Genomic DNA, 11,354 nt, shown 5'->3' with positions numbered 1-11,354 from the left:
ACTGCAACCTCCGCCTCCCGGGTTCAAGCAATTCTTGTGCCTCAGCCTCCCGAGTAACTGGGATTACAGGCGCCCACCATCACACCCAGCTAATTTTTGCATTTTTGGTAAAGACAGCGTTTCACCCTGTTGGTCAGGTTGGTCTTGAACTCCTTACCTCGGGTCATCTGCCCACCTCAGCCTCCCAAAGTGCTAGGATTACAGGTGTGAGCTACCACACCCAGCCCTCTGGCTGCTTTTAATATTTTTTATTTATAATTTATTTTAAGTGACTTGATTATGATTTTGCCTTGGTGTAGTTTTCTTCACATTTCTTGTGCTTGTGGTTTGTTGAGCTTCTTGGATCTGTTGGTTTATAGCTTTTATCAAATTTGTAAATGTCATGGCTTTTATTTCTTTCGAGATTTTTTTTTCCGTCACCCCTTTTCTTCAGGACTCCAACAACATATATGTTAGGCCACTTGACGTTGTCCCACAGTTTACTGATGATCTGTTTCTTTTTTCTTATACCCCAGACTTATATTTTGAGTTTCATTTTGCATGGCTTATATTGCATGTTTTAAAGTTCACTCATGTTTTTCTGCAATGTCTAACCTGTTATTGATCCTATCCAGTGTATTTTTAATCTCAGTCATTGTCATTTTTATCTGCAAAAGTTCAATTTGTATCTTTTTCATATTTCCTATGTCTTTACTTAGCATATTCAATCGTTCCTCTAGATCAGAGTTTCTCAACCTCAGCACTTCTGACAATTTGGGCTAGATAATTTTTTGTCGTGGGGGGCTGTTCCTGTGCGTGAAGAATGTTTAGCAACATCCCTGGATTCTACCCACATTATGCCAGTGGCACCACTACCCCCAAATTGTGACAACCAAACTGTCTCCAGACATTGCCAAATGTCACCAGGGATGGGGAATCACACTTCTACTGAAAACTATTACTCTAGATTTTGAGATATAAGAAATACATTTATAATTGCTGTTTTAATGTCCTTGTCTACTTTTTTTTTTTTGTCACAGGGTCTTACCCGTGATAGAGTGTAGTAATGCGATCTTAGCTCACTGCAGCCTCAACCTCCTCAGGCTCAGGTGATTCTCTCACCTCAGGGACTACAGGCATGTGCCATCACACTTGGCTAATTTTTGCATTTTTTTGTAGAGACGGGGTTTCACCGTGTTGCCCAGGCTGGTCTCAAACTCCTGGGCTCAAGGGATCTGCCCGTATTATCCTCCCAAAGTACTAGAGTTACAGGTGTGAGCCACCATGTCCGGCCCTTGTCTACTAATGCTATCATCTATGTCTATTTTATGCAGTTTTGATTGATTGATTTTTTTTCTCCTTACAATTTTCCTGCTTCTTTGCATGCCTTAGAGTTGTCTTTTCCTAAATTAAATGTCACACATTATAAATTTTACTTTGTTGGGTGCTGGATATTTTTATATACCTGTAAACATCCTTAAGCTTTGTTCTGAGATGCAACTAAGTTAACCTGGAAAAAGTTTGATCCTTTCGGTTCTTGCTTTTAAGCCTCATTAGGTGAGATCAGAGTAACATTTAATCTAGGGCTAACTTTCCCCCACTATGGAGGCAAGAGTCTTCCGAGTACTCTACCCTAATACCTCATGAATTACGAGGTTTTCAAGTCTGGTTGGGGGAATTGGCACTATTCCTGGCCCCACACGAGCTTCTTATGAGTAGTTCTTTCCATGTGCCTTTTTCTCCCGTGCATGTGCTTATAAGCAGTCAGCTGAGTACGTGAGGGAGAACCTCTGGACATTTTGGTGATTCTGTCTTTCTCTGAGACCCTTTCTCCTCTCCGGTATTTTATTCTGCAAGCTCCAACAGCTTTGGTCTTTTTGGTCTTCCCCAGCTTCATCTCTTCAACTCTCAGTTCTTCTCCTTAAGTCTGGGAGGTCGCTGCATCTTGGCCTGGGTTCCCCTTAACTCCCGGTGCACGGCAGCCTGGAAACTCTCCTCAGACACTAAGCCTGGACCATCACTGGGCTCACTTGACTAGCTGCTCATCTCTCAGGGATCACTCTTCTTCACTGTGTCATGTCCAGTGCCTTAAAAACCATTGTTTCATAGATTTTTGTCTTATTTTTTCAGTGATTTCAGGCAGAAAAGTAAATCTGGTCTCTGTGACTCCATCTGGACTGGAAACAAATCTGTACCACACTTTAGTTTTTAATTTACCTGGAATTTATATGACTGTTAAATCTTCTGAGTTACTAAATTTCTGAGAATAACTGTGCTTTATTCTCACTCTGGATTGAAAAGTTTGAACGGAAATAAAATTTTACTCTTAAAATAACTTTCACTCTAAACTTTGAAGGTATATTTTCTGTTTTTGAGCATCCAATGTTGATAGGAAATCTGATGTTTGTTTGATTCTTGCTCCTTTTTTCCAAGAGAATTAAATTGTTTATTGATTACACATGATAATGGATGATACACAAGCTTCATTCCCATCTATAATTTTATCTGGTACCGTTAATCAATTTAGATATATTGCATAGGATGTGCCAACAATTATTTTTATGACCAATAATTCCATGATTTTGCTTGGGTAATCTCTTTTAATGGTGAACTTCAGGTCACAACAGTAACTATCAGTTCAACTACACCAAGGTTTCTGAAGACAATGGCTTCTCCACTCAAGCAGGTTGTATATAAATTCCAAATAGAACCTGGCATCACCTTGAAGGAATTCTAACTTCACACTGTTGGGGGAAATTCACCAAGATGGCTTCAGAGTAGACTAACTTTAAACAGCACATTAAAAAAAAAAAGTCATTTATTCAGCATCATGATCAGACTATTACATTTAACAATCAACAGCATGGGTGCAAAAAAAAAAAAAAAAATATATATATATATCAAAGCCCTTTGCTGGAATGGTTTACACTTTCCACAGAACAGAAACTAAAATAAACTGTTATACCATTAATCACAAATACAGTCCTCGAGTTTTTTGCCCATACACATGAGTATTTGTCTAAAACATGTCTTCTTTGTAGCAGCTAGGCCCTTCCACCACTGTGCTTGACTGAGTTCACAAATCTGTTGTAACCTGTGGCTTCCCTGTCACTTCTCTGGCTCTCCTCTCCTGCTAAGCTTTGTGCCCTAATTAAAATATTCTGCCACTGCCATAGTTACTGCTGCTAGTGGAACCGCCATAGCCACCTTGGTTTCGTGGTTTGGCAAAGTATTGGCCTCCACCGCCATAGGGGCCAGAGCTTCTGTCTCCAAAGTTTCCTCCCTTCATGGGACCAAAATTTGAAGACTGATTGTTGTAACTGCCAAAATCACTGTAGCTTCCACCACCTCCAAAATTGCTTCCGTCATCACCAAATGCATTATAGCCATCCCCACTGCCACCATATCCACCACCACCACGGCTGCCACCAAAGCCAACATGATGACTAAAGTTTCCTCCACGACCGAAGTTATTCCCACCGAAACCACCTCCACGACCACTACCAAAGTTTCCAGGACCACTTCGACCTCTGTGGCTGGATGAAGCACTAGCCATCTCTTGCTTTGACAGGGCTTTCCTAGCTTTGCAGTTGTGGCCATTCACAGGATGGTATTTCTGAATGACAGTCTTATCCACGGAGTCATGGTTGTCAAAGGTTACAAAGGTAAAGCCCCTTTTCTTGCCACTGCCTCAGTCAGTCATGATTTCAGTCACTTCACTTTTTCCGCACTGTTCAGAATAATCTTTTGGGTGATGTTCTTCAGTGTCTTCTTCAACGCCACCAACGAATATCTTCTTCATAGTTAAGTGGGCACCTGGTCTTTGAGAATCTCCTCTTGAGACAGTTCTCTTGGTCTCCACAACTCTTCCATCCACCTTATGTGGTCTTGCATTCGTGGCTGCATCCACCTCCTCCACAGTGGGATATGTGACAATCCCACAGCCCCTGGAGCGCTTGGTGTTTGGATCTCTCGTTACCACACAGTCCATGAGCGGTCCCTGTTGCTCAAAATGGCTCCTCAGGCTCTCATTGGTTGTTTCAAAGCTCAACCCTCCAATGAAGAGCTTCCTTAGGTGTTCGGGCTCTTTAGGAGACTCTGACTTAGACGTGACGCCAGGGAGAAGAGAAACTTTAACGATACTTTCAGAGGTGTCTGTGATTCTTGCTCCTTTGTAAGTAACTTTTTTTCTTTCTACAGGATTTTAGAATCATCTCTTATTTATAATGTTCTGAAATTTCAGTGATCTATCTAGGTAGAGGTTTTTAAAAAATAGTATCTGTGATATTATGAGTTTGACAATCTAATTTTATAACCTATTATAAAATAAACATATGTTTATTAAGATAAAAGTATTTGCCCATGCCACCTAAAATCCAGTATCACCAGTGTTATATTTATCACCTTTTGGGAAACTTTGGATGAAAGAATAGCATTAAGAAAAATTATAATAAATTATCAGGGAAAATTCTGAATGGGTGATGACTGGGTATCATTTCAGCGGGGGTTGTCTAAGAGATCCTTTGGAATTATCTGACTATATGGAGAATTGTAGTTTTCACACAGACTGATGGTTATATGCAACTCTGTAAGTTGTTGAAAATTTGTAGTAATGCAAGACCAGGGGCAGTGGCTTACATCTGTAATCCCAGCCCTTTGGGAGGCCGAGGCGGGTGGATCACTTGAGGCCAGGAGTTCAAGATCAGTCTGGCTAACATGGTAAAACCCTGTCTCTACTAAAAATACAAAAATTAGCCCGGCATGGTGGTACATGCTTTTAATCCCAGCTACTCAAGAGGCTGAGGCATGAGAATTGCTTGAACCCAGGAGGCGGAGGTCGCAGTGAGCCGATATGGCACCACTGCATTCCTGACTGGACAACAGAGCAAGACTCTGTCTTAAAAAAAAAACAAAACCTTATAGTAATGCAAATGAGTCTTGTCCATAGACATGGCAATAAGTTGTGTCCGGTGAAGATGAAAGTGATGACCACTCTGTGGAAAAGATGATTCCAAGCATTATTCTATTTCTTGTAAATATTGATCATTTTTTTCTATTGACAAATTCATTTCGGCATTCCTGATTGCCTCTATATGCGTTTGTTCTTTTAATCCCCTTTGAACTGGTTTTAATGTATTGGTGTTTTCCTCACTAATTAGTGTGTTAAATAAAATCTTTGACTTTTTAAATTTTATTTTATTTTTGAGACAAAGTCTCACTCTGTCATCCAAGCTGGAATGCAGTGGCGAGACTTTGGCTCACTGCAACCTCCGCCTCCCAGGTTCAAGTGATTCTCCTGCCTCAGCCTCCCAAGTAGCTGGGACTACAGTTGCAACGCCACGCCTGGCTAATTTTTGTATTTTTAGTAGAGACAAGGTTTCACCAGGTTGGCCAGGCTGGTCTCGAACTCCTGACCTTAAGTGATCCACCCCCTCAGCCTCCCAAAGTGTTGGGATTATAGGTGTGAACCACCGCATCTGGTCAAATCTTTAACTTTTTAAAATATTTGTATGAAAGTCACACTTTTGCCGTATTTAAAAAAAAACATTTTGTTAGTAGCATATATTAATTATAATGTATATCATCATTATAATGTTTGAGAGGAGTTGGAGAACAGACTGGCCTTTGGAACAGAGTACATTTGAGGTAAGTCCTGGCTTCTTATCAAATCCTCTACGACAAATCTAGCTGGTCACCTATTTCTATAACTAAAGTTTTGTCGGCACACAGCCAAACTCATTCATTTACATATTTTCTGTGGCTGCTTTTGTTCTACAAAAACAAGGCTGAGAGTTGCAATAAAGACCATATGACCCACAGGCCAGGGAGCAGAAGCTCCCTCTACCCCTGTAGAACATTGGAACCAAAACGTGACAAAAGGATTTTTGAGTCCCTACTGCCTCCTGTTTGATAACAGTTGTTAATGGAACAAAGTCTGAGTGCTGCTAGAGAACGCACTGTTCCTTGGGATTGCAACAAGCAGTGATGTAATGATATTATGGCATGATTTTCCTGAAGTCGCTAAAAAGGGAGCAACATTCTCCTGGAGTCTCTGGTGTTTCCCTTGTGATTTTGCGGATGACTGTGCCTTTATCTCCTCCACCATACTGAAACTCTGCCACCTGTGTCGTGTTTAAGTGAGTCCTTTAATTGCTCTGGGCTCAGTTTCCTCATACATAACATGAGGTTATTGGATGACTTCCCAGGTCTCTTCTATCCTTACGAGTTCATGTCAGTTTCACATACTTTTTGTTTCTTAATTTTGTTCTCACTTATCAAACATTTATTTTATATCTATTATGTTCCAGGCATTTTACCAGTCACTAGAGATATAGCAGTGAATAATGGGACATGGACTCTGGCCTTACATTAATAAAAATGACAGCAAGCACATTATCAGCAATATCTGATATCACACTATATTATAGGTTCTGAAACACTTTCACAGGCATTTTTATATTTGGCCTTCAGTACAGCACTGTTAGCTGGTTAGACCAGGTATTATTATTTGCATTTTACATATGAAGAAACTCAAACACAGAAACATTAAATTGGCCAAGGTTACATGGTACTGATATTACCAACCAAGATTTAGAAATTTTGATCCTGATTATTTACAAAAAAGTTTGTTTACTGAAACATTTCAGGCCAGGAGTGGTAGCCCACATCTGTAATCCCAGCACTTTGGGAGGCTGAGGTGGGCGGATCACGAGGTCAGGAGATCGAGACCATCCTGGCTAACACGGTGAAAACCCGTCTCTACTAAAAATACAAAAAATTAGCCGGGCGTAGTGGCAGGTGCCTGTCCTCCCAGCTACTCGGGAGGCTGAGGCAGGAGAATGCTGTGAACCTGGGAGGCAAAGCTTGCAGTGAGCCTAGATCACGCCACTGCACTCCAGCCTGGGCAACAGAGCGAGACTCCATCTCAAAAAAAACAAACCAAAAAACAAAAAAGAAACATTTCAAACATACTAAAAAATAATAGTACAATCAATCCCATGTACTCATACCCCCAATTTAAAAATATATATATATTTTTGAGACCAGGTCTCATTCTGTCACCCAGGCTGGGGTACAGTGGAATGATCCCACAGCTCACTGCAGCCTTGACCTCCTGGGCTTAGCTGATCCTCCCACCCCAGCCTCCCAAATAGCCGGGAACACAGGCATGCACCACCATGCCCAACTAATTTTTGTATTTTTTGTAGAGACGGGATTTTTGCCATTTTGCCCAGGTTGGTCTCAAACTCTTGGACTCAAGGGATCTGCCCATCTCGGCCTCTGAAAGTGCTAGGATTACAGGTGTGAGCCTCTGCCCCAATCCCAAATTAGCAATGATCAAGATTTTGACTATATTTTTTTCATCTTCCCCCTTTTTTCTTTGTAGGAGTTTTTTGTTTTTGTTTTGTTTGGGGTTGTTTGTTTGTTTGAGAGAAGGTCTTGCTCTGTCACTCAGGCTAGAATATAGTGGCTTGAGCACAACTCATTGCAGTCTCAACCTCCAGGGCTCAAGCAATCCTCCCACCTCAGCCTCCCCAGTAGCTTGGACTGACTAACGTGTGCCACCACGCCTGGTTAATTTTTAAATTTTTTGTGGAGACAGTGTCCCACTATGTTGCTCAGGCTGGTCTTGAACTTTAGGACTCAAGCGATCCTCCTGCCTCAGCCTTCCTAAGTGCTGGGATTACAGGTAAGAGCCATTGCCCTTGGCCTGTAGATGTATTTTAAGTAAATGCCAAAGACCATGTCATTTCACCCCTTTATCCTCAATGTAAATCTTTAAAAAGTAAGGGCATTTTCCTAACACCACCACAATGCCACTTTCACCCTTAATAACATCAAAAATAATTGTTTTGTCTCATTTAAATCTAATTCTTGAATTCTTGATGTTCATTTGGGTAGAATAAAGTTTAAAATCATTTTACTATTTGGTCACACACTGACTAGCCAAGCATCATGTAAATTTGTTTCACAACAGTTTATTGGTTCCTAGATCATCCCTCCTTTCCTAAAAGACTTATTTTGTGTCAGGGAATATTATATGTTACCTCCCCTTTTTCCTTAGTGCCTTAGTCTGTTTGTGCTGCTATAACAGAACACCTGAGACTGGGGAACTTATAATAAACAGGTATATATTGTTCACAGTTCTGGAGGCTGAGAAGTCTGAGATCAAGGTGCCAGCAGTTTTGGCATCGGGTTAGGGTCTGGTCTCTGCCTCCATGATGGTGCCTTGAACTCTGCATCCTCCAGAGGAGGGGGAACCCTGTTCCTCACGTAGCAGAAGAGCAGAAGAGAGAGAGCCCACTCCTGCAAGCTCTTTTTTATAGCAGCATCAATCCACACACAAGGGTAGAGCCTTCATGATTGAAATGCCTCCCATTCAGCCCCCACCTCTCAACACTGTTGCAATGAGGATTAAGCTTCCAGCACATAAATTTGAGGGGAACAAAAACATTCAAACTGTAGTATTTGGTTATAGATTTTTTTAGATAGAAACACGGCCACAGGAAATAAAAACTGTAGGTCCCAACCTTCCTTGCAGCTAGATATGGCTTCTGAGTAAATTCTAGTTCATGAGATGTTAACTGAATTGTTGAGTTGAGTTTCTGGGAAGTGTTTGTAAGGGTAGATGGCATGTTTTCTTTGCCCTTTCTCCTTCCTGCTCATTAGAATAGAGAAACAGTAGCTGGACCTGAAGCATCTTGACCTATGAGGCTGTGTACTAAAAAAAGAGAGAAGCACTCAGTGAGGATGCTAAGGCATAAAAATAATACAATGCACTTTGGAGACTCAGGGGAAACGGTGGAAGGGGGGTGAGAAATAAAAGACTACACGTTGGGTACAGTGTACACCGCTTGGGTGATGGGTGCACCAAAATCTCAGAAATCACCACTAAAGAACTTATCTACGTAGCCAAATGCCACCCATTCCCCCAAAACCTACTGAAATAAAAAATAATTTTAAAAAAATCATAGATGACACAAGCAAATGGGGAAAAAAGAGGAAGAGAAAAACACTCAGATCCCTGATGATCCATGGAGTCACTTTATCAGTTTAGAAGTAAACTTTTTTCTGCACTTCAAGCCAATGTTCTCTACTTTGGTTTCTGATTGCTTTCAAACCTGTAGCCAAACAAACCCTAACTTATACACATTGCTGTATACTTCTTTCCCCATCACTCAATTATGGTAGAACTAGACACAGAGAAAGCTGCATTTGCTCTAAGCTTAGGCCTCCTCATCTAACATAACTGTTAACTGAGATGTATTCCATTAAACTTAATTTTTTTTTTTTGTTTCTGGGTTTTGTTTTAGAGACAGGGTCTTGCTCTGTCACTCAGGCTGGAGTGCAGTGGGGTTATCACAGCTCACTGTACTCTGAAACTCCCGGGCTCAAGTGATCCTCCCACCTCAGCTTCCTGAGTAGCTGGGACTACAGGTGCACACCACCATATCACCCTAATTTTAAAAAACTTTTTTTTTTGCTGGAGATGGGATCTCACTACATAGCCCAAGCTGGTCGCGAACTCCTGGCTTCAAGTGATTCTCTTGTGATTTGCTGGGATTACAGACATGAGCCACAGCACCAAGCCAAACTTATTGTTTTAAAATGAAAAATGTTCAACTTTCAAAATTCCTTTCCCTTGGGTCTGTCCTTGCTATATAATCGACATCTCTTCCGCCTTCTTAATTGATTGGCTACTCAAATATAGCAGTTTCTTGGTTCTTAAAAGTAGTGTTCTGGCCAGGTGCTGTAGTTCATGCCTGTAATCCTAGCACTTTAGAAGGCTGAGGCTGATCACTTGAGCCCAGGAGTTTGAGACCAGCCTGGGCAACATGGCAAAACCCCGACTCTAAAAATATTACAAAAACTAGCTGGGCATGGTGGTACGTGCCTGTAGTCCCAGCTACTTGGGAGGCTGAGGTGGGATGATCACTTAAACCTGGGGAGGTTGAGGCTGCAGTGAGCTGTGATCACGCCACTGCACTCCAACCTGAGTGACAGGATGAGAACTTGTGTCAAAAAAAAAAAAAAAAAAGTAATGTTTTGTTCATATGGTTTGCAAAATAGGATTTGGAGAAGGCTAGAAAAGACCTGAAATGTTGAATGAGTAACAATCACTGAATACTGGAAAAAGCCCAGCCTTGTTACCTTCTCTGATCTCTGAAAATACATCAGCAATTGCAGAGCTAGTGCTGGTGAGCTACAGTGAGCTGTCACAATTGATGTAGTCATTATTAGAAGATCACAGTATATGCACAGCAGTTCAAATATTGTTAACAGGTCTACATTTAAAAGGTTTCTTATGTAATTTTACAGCTGATAAACCAACCCCTGATGACACAGTGAAACAGGACCAGGATATTAAAGCATTTAAATATAGGTTTTTAATTTATTAACCAAATATCAGGACAATTCCTCAGTCTCTTTTCATATTTAAAAAAAGGAAAAGAAAAAAATACTTGCAGTAACAAAGAAAAGTATTAAGATTTCTTCCAAAGATGCAGGCTGATTTCCAATATTCCAAACCTTTGAATTACATAATGAAATGGGTGCTAATAAAAAAGAATGTACAACTGACAGATTGAATATTTTTTCTATGATTAATAATTCTCTATTAAAGCAATCTATTAAATTTTATTTTAAAGAGATGTGAGTGATCGAGTTATTAGATCAGCATCCTCAATTTTAGGCCAAATGAGAAACTCCTATAGATTTTGTAATTCCGAACATCTCGTGAGCTGCTGTTCATCTGCTCATGAGATGTTTAAAGAATTGCAATGCACTAAGTTGTACATGTAAAAGCAAGATGTTAATTAAAACACTGGCCAGACATGGTAGCTCATGCCTGTAATCACAGCACTTTGGGAGGCCAAGGCGGGTGGATCACTTGAGGTCAGGAGTTCGACACCAGCCTGGCCAACATGATGAAACCCCGCCTCTACTAAAAATACAAAAATTAGCCTGATGTGGTGGTGTGCACCTGTAATCCCAGCTACTCAGGAGGCTAAGGCATGAGAACTGCTTGAACCTGGGAGGTGAGGTTGCAGTGAGCCAAGATCAAGCCACTACACTCCAACCTGGGTGATGGAGTGAGACTCTGTCTCAAAAATAATAACAATAATAAAATAAAAATAATTTTTAAAAACTCTGTAAATCTTACACTTTCAAGACATTTATGGAAAATAATTCCTAATAAAGAAGCCATAGGGTATGTAAAATTCTTCTTTTTTTTGAGACAGAGTCTCGCTCTGTCGCCCAGGCTAGAGAGCAGTGGCCAGATCTCAGCTCACTGCAAGCTCCGCCTCCCGGGTTTACGCCATTCTCCTGCCTCAGCCTCCCAAGTAGCTGGGACTACAGGCACCCGCCACCTC

The 11,354-nt window shown here is 41.0% G+C and overlaps 1 pseudogene; it reads right to left on the bottom strand.

Annotated features, from left to right (window-relative positions):
- Positions 1–3,130: 3,130 nt before the first annotated feature.
- LOC105548102 overlaps positions 3,131–11,354 on the bottom strand; it is a 17,369-nt pseudogene continuing 9,145 nt past the window's right edge.

This window comes from Mandrillus leucophaeus, unplaced genomic scaffold (genome assembly GCF_000951045.1).
Source record: "Mandrillus leucophaeus isolate KB7577 unplaced genomic scaffold, Mleu.le_1.0 Scaffold40, whole genome shotgun sequence".
Classification (NCBI taxonomy): Eukaryota; Metazoa; Chordata; class Mammalia; order Primates; family Cercopithecidae; genus Mandrillus; species Mandrillus leucophaeus.
Note: the sequence above shows the minus strand (reverse complement) of the source record. Positions and strands in the feature narration are given on the sequence as shown.